Below are 5,000 nucleotides of genomic sequence, written 5' to 3' on the forward strand. Positions count from 1 at the left end.
CTTATATTAAGCCTAGCGCAGAACCGCGCGAGGTGACATGCGACTCATTTCGTGGTGGAGGGTCACAAATGTAGTAATTTTCGCCTTACGCGACTTGTTTTCTTCTTTCTTTGTTTCTTTTCTTTATCTTTTTCTTTCTTTCTTTCTTTGTATTCTACTTTATGTGGTACTTTGATTTACTCCTTTTTGTTCCTCGTTTGATTTGTTTTTTTATTGTAGGATATCACATCGATTATAAATCTTTCGATTATTCCTTTTTAAAAAAAACACAAAAGATGATACTGTTCGAATACATTAGCTGCTCATGTATGTGAACAGTGGCAGCAGCACTACACAGATAAGCACCAGCTATACTGCAAGCGTAAGCAAATGGTTACAATACACTACTTACGTTTTCATATCTTATTCATCGGCTCGTTGGTCTAGGAGTATGATTCTCGCTTAGGGTGCGAGAGGTCCCGGGTTCAAATCCCGGACGAGCCCTTATATTTTACCATCATTTTTGTTTTCGTTTTCGATAGAAATATTATCGTTGCCTCGTCTTAATGTCACATACGTGTGTCATTTACGCTTAATGTAAACTCAGTGCCATGAAACCAAGTGGAAAATCAATACATTTGTATCTGCAAGCTCGCGCCGCTCATAAGTTTTGTTGTTGGTTCATCATTGTTCGGCATAGAAAACACCAGCTGTCACGCAAAGTCAAGTTATAATGTTTATGATTTGAGTGTTTATACATCGGCTCGTTGGTCTAGGGGTATGATTCTCGCTTTGGGTGCGAGAGGTCCCGGGTTCAAATCCCGGACGAGCCCTGAATTTTTGTAACATTGTTTTCACACGCATCTCGTACAACGTTCATACTGATATTTTTAACAAAAAGTTGAAGAGAGGTGATAAACCTTTGTACACCTCATTTATGTTAGCATCTTCTTCTTCTTCTTCTTCTTCTTCGTTCGTGGGCTTAGACTCCCACGTTCATTCATGTTTTTAGCACGAGTAGATTTTTACGTGTATGACCGTTTTTACCCCGCCATTCAGGCAGACATACGCCGATTTCGGGGGAGTGTGTTACCACTGATCTAAACTAGAAAGCAATACGCCTTGATTCTTTATAACTCCATATCTGGTAAATCAAAATGAACAAGCACATTACATATTATGTGTGTGTGTGTTAAGGGGGGGGGGGGGGGGGGGGACGATTACCTATAGCTCTTGTCTAATGATGAGGCAAAAGGCAAAAACCTAATGCACCTCACACACCAATTCCCCGCCACATCAAAATATTCCAAATAAGTAGAGTATTTTCTTCCTGGTTTTGTGCGGCTCGTTGGTCTAGGGGAATGATTCTCGCTTCGGGTGCGAGAGGTCCCGGGTTCAATTCCCGGACGAGCCCAACTTTGTCATATATTTTAGCTTATAATTATGGTAGAATTAGACACAAAAACATTTTTTGTGACGTTTTTTTGTGTTTCTTTCCGTCGATTTCTTGGATTTTTTTTTTTTTTTTTTTTTTTGATGTCTTTAATAATATCACAGCTCATATAAGTTGATGATGTCTTGTTTTGTGCTATAAAAGTATTACGAATACGAATACGAATACGAATACTTTATTATCTCATACAGAGAAATTTCAGTGTGGTGCACATTAAAAGACAAAACAAATAATAAGACAACAGATAAAAATACCATACGAAGCATACTACACTCGCGCACGCATATGTACACTAACAGGAATAGTAACATGATTCCAAATAGGTAAATTGCCGTCAGCTTTAGCTAAAAGTTTACCGCTAAAAACTATCATTATCACAGGACTAGATATGTCATTGAACAATATTTATCACAGGACTAGTCATTCGAGGGTTATCACACTCAGCATAAGGGTGCACATCAAAGAATATAAAAAATATTCATCACAGAAATCAGTGCATATGTTCACCGGCACACATACTAGTTTTAATTAACTTAGGTATTTAAAAAGCCAATTGACTTTGGAATAAAACTGTTCTTAGTTCTGAGCGTGCGGAATCTGGGAGTGCGGAGGCGACGTCCTGAGGGCAGGACCTCAAAGTGGTGAGCGAGCACATGACTACTATCCTGGATGATGCAGCGGGCCTTTCGCACCACACGTCGTTCATACAGCACAGTCAGTCCTTCCTGTCTCACCCCCACAATCTTACCACATGTGTTCACCACCCGCCCAAGCACATTCTTACTCTTCACACACAGACCTCCATACCAGCAGATGAAAGAGAAAGTGAGAATGGATTCAATGAATGAAGTATAGAATGTTTGGAGGATGCGGCTGTTGATGTTCAGACTTCTGAGCTTTTGTAAGCAGTAGATTCTTGACTGACACTTCTTGTGGATAGCTTTAGTGTTTGTTTGTTTTCCTGTATTCTGCCTGTTTAGGCATATGTCTTTGTGTTTGCTTGCTTGTTTGTTTGTTTGTTTGTTTTGTTTGTTTGTTTAAATCGTTTTGTTTGTTTGGTTGGTTGTTTGTTTGTTTGCTTGCTTGTTTGTGTGTGTGTGTGTGTGTGTGTGTGTGTGTGTGTGTGTGTGTGTGTGTGTGTGTGTGTGTGTGTCTAAGTTTATGTCTGTGTGTGTGTGTGTGTGTGTGCTTTGCCGGCGCACCGTACGAAGGAAGGGAGATAAACGCGCAAAACACTGGAGAAGATAAGGAAGAGTTACTGGGAATGGATGTACAGAAAAACCAAAATCGGTTCAGCGCTGCGCGCTGAGAGAACGCACGTGTTCCAAATTTTCCACGATTGTGTCCGGGGTCTACCTGAATATGCCCACCAAATTTGAAGCAGATCCATCGAGAACTTTGGCCGTGAATCGTGAACACACAGACAGACAGACACACACAAGCCGTATATAGATATAGATATAGAGATAGATGACAGTGGATTTTTCGATAAATAGATTCGACCTTTGCACTTTTACAGTGAGGACAACTTACGGGTACATGCAAGGAAAGCTGCGTTCTGGACAGTGCAGTGACCTTCTAAAAATAGTAACGGGAATATGGATTGACGCCACGCTTTGGGTGCGAGAGGTCCCGGGTTCAAATCCCGGACGAGCCCTGATTTTTTGTAACATTGTTTTCACGCGCATCTTGTACCACGTTCATACTGATAATTATTTTTGATACAAAGTTCAAGAGAGGTACCGGCACGGTTGGCCTAATGGTAAGGCGTCCGCCCCGTGATCGGGAGGTCGTGGGTTCGAACCCCGGCCGGGTCATACCTAAGACTTTAAAATTGGCAATCTAGTGGCTGCTCCGCCTGGCGTCTGGTATTATGGGGTTAGTGCTAGGACTGGTTGGTCCGGTGTCAGAATAATGTGACTGGGTGAGACATGAAGCCTGTGCTGCGACTTCTGTCTTGTGTGTGGCGCACGTTATATGTCAAAGCAGCACCGCCCTGATATGGCCCTTCGTGGTCGGCTGGGCGTTAAGCAAAACAAACCAACCAACCAATCAAGAGAGGTGGTAAGCTTGTATTGTAGCTCATTTATGTTACCATCTGAACTATAAGGCAATTGCACTAGATTCTTCAAAGCTCCATGTCTGGTGAGGGGGGGGGGGGGGGGGAGGTACATTTTAGTAAATTCTCTGTTGTCTTTATAGCTCGTTGATCTAGAGGTATGATTCTCGCTTTGGGTGCGAGAGGTCCCGGGTTCAAATCCCGGACGAGCGCGTCAATAATTTTTACCTTTTTCTTCTTATTCGTTCATGGGCTGAAACTCCCACGTTCACTCATGCTTTTGCACGAATGGGTTTTTAACGTGTATGACCGTTTTGTACCCCGCCATTCAGGCAGCCATACGCTGCTTTCGGGGGTTGCTTGATTTTGGGTAGTTGGTTTGTCTGTTTGTTTGTTTGTTTGTTCGTTTTTTTGTTTTGTTTTTGTGTGTGTGTGTGTGTGTGTGTGTGTGTGTGTGTGTGTGTGTGTGTGTGTGTGTGTGTGTGTGTGTGTGTGTGTGTGTGTGTGTGTGTGTTTGTTTGTTTATTCCTTTCTGTTTGTCTTTCTTTCCTTCTGTCTCTCTGTCTTTTTACATTTAGTCAAGTTTTGACTAAGTGTTTTAACATAGATGGGGAATCGAAACGAGGGTCGTGGTGTATACATGTGTGTGTGTGCTTGTGTCTGTGTGTCTGTGTGTGTGTGTGTGTGTATGTGTAGAGCGATTCAGAGATAACTACTGGACCGATCTTCATGACACTTTACATGAGGGTTTCTGAGTATGGTATATGCAGAAGTTTTTTCATATCTATATATATATACGACTTGTGTCTGTGTATGTGTGTGTGTGTGTGTGTGTGTGTTTGATCGCCATGCACGGCCAAAGTTCTCGATGGATCTGCTTCAAATTTGGTGTCCATATTCAGATACACCCTGCACAAAATCTGGTCGATGAGATATTTCAATACGTGCTCTCAGCGCGCAGCGCTGAACCGATTTTGGTTCCACCTCAGCTACCCGGGCCCCCATACCGACACACCAAAGCCAAAGTTCTCGGTGGATCTTTTTCAAATTTGGACACCGTATTCAGCTACACCCCGGACACAATATCATCGATGAGATATTTAAACACGTGCTCTCAGCGCGCAGCGCTGAACCGAATTTGGTTTTTGTGTTCATTTCACCATTATAAGTAACTCTTCCTTATCTTCTCATCTTCTCCATGTTTTCAGCGTTTACCTCCCTTCCTTCGTATGGTGCACTTTTGTATGAAGGGGGCATCTTCGGATATTCCCCGTTCTGTTACTATTTTTAGAAGGTCACCGCGGCGTCCAGAACGTAAATTGGACCCGTAAATTATCCTCACTGTAAAAGTGCAAAGGTCGAATCAATTTATAGCCACGCGAAAAATACACTGTCATCTATCTCTCTATAGATACGGCTTCTCTGTGTTTGTGTGTGTGTGTGTGTGTGTGTGTGTGTCTCTATGTGAGGAACACCTGTGCATTGTTCAGTTCTGTTTGTGATGTGGTC

The 5,000-nt window shown here is 42.4% G+C and overlaps 4 non-coding genes across 4 annotated transcripts; all 4 read left to right on the top strand.

Moving 5' to 3' along the window:
- The first annotated feature begins 411 nt into the window (after window positions 1-411).
- Trnap-agg (transfer RNA proline (anticodon AGG)) lies at window positions 412-483 on the top strand. The gene has a single exon. It is a non-coding gene; the product is annotated as a tRNA-Pro (tRNA).
- Window positions 484-740: 257 nt separating this feature from the next.
- Trnap-ugg (transfer RNA proline (anticodon UGG)) lies at window positions 741-812 on the top strand. Its single transcript has one exon. It is a non-coding gene; the product is annotated as a tRNA-Pro (tRNA).
- A 509-nt stretch (window positions 813-1,321) lies between these two features.
- On the top strand, window positions 1,322-1,393 carry Trnap-cgg (transfer RNA proline (anticodon CGG)). Its single transcript has one exon. It is a non-coding gene; the product is annotated as a tRNA-Pro (tRNA).
- Window positions 1,394-3,632: 2,239 nt separating this feature from the next.
- Window positions 3,633-3,704, top strand: Trnap-ugg (transfer RNA proline (anticodon UGG)). Its single transcript has one exon. It is a non-coding gene; the product is annotated as a tRNA-Pro (tRNA).
- Window positions 3,705-5,000: the final 1,296 nt, after the last annotated feature.

Source organism: Littorina saxatilis, linkage group LG2 (assembly GCF_037325665.1).
Source record: "Littorina saxatilis isolate snail1 linkage group LG2, US_GU_Lsax_2.0, whole genome shotgun sequence".
In the NCBI taxonomy this organism is placed as follows: domain Eukaryota; kingdom Metazoa; phylum Mollusca; class Gastropoda; order Littorinimorpha; family Littorinidae; genus Littorina; species Littorina saxatilis.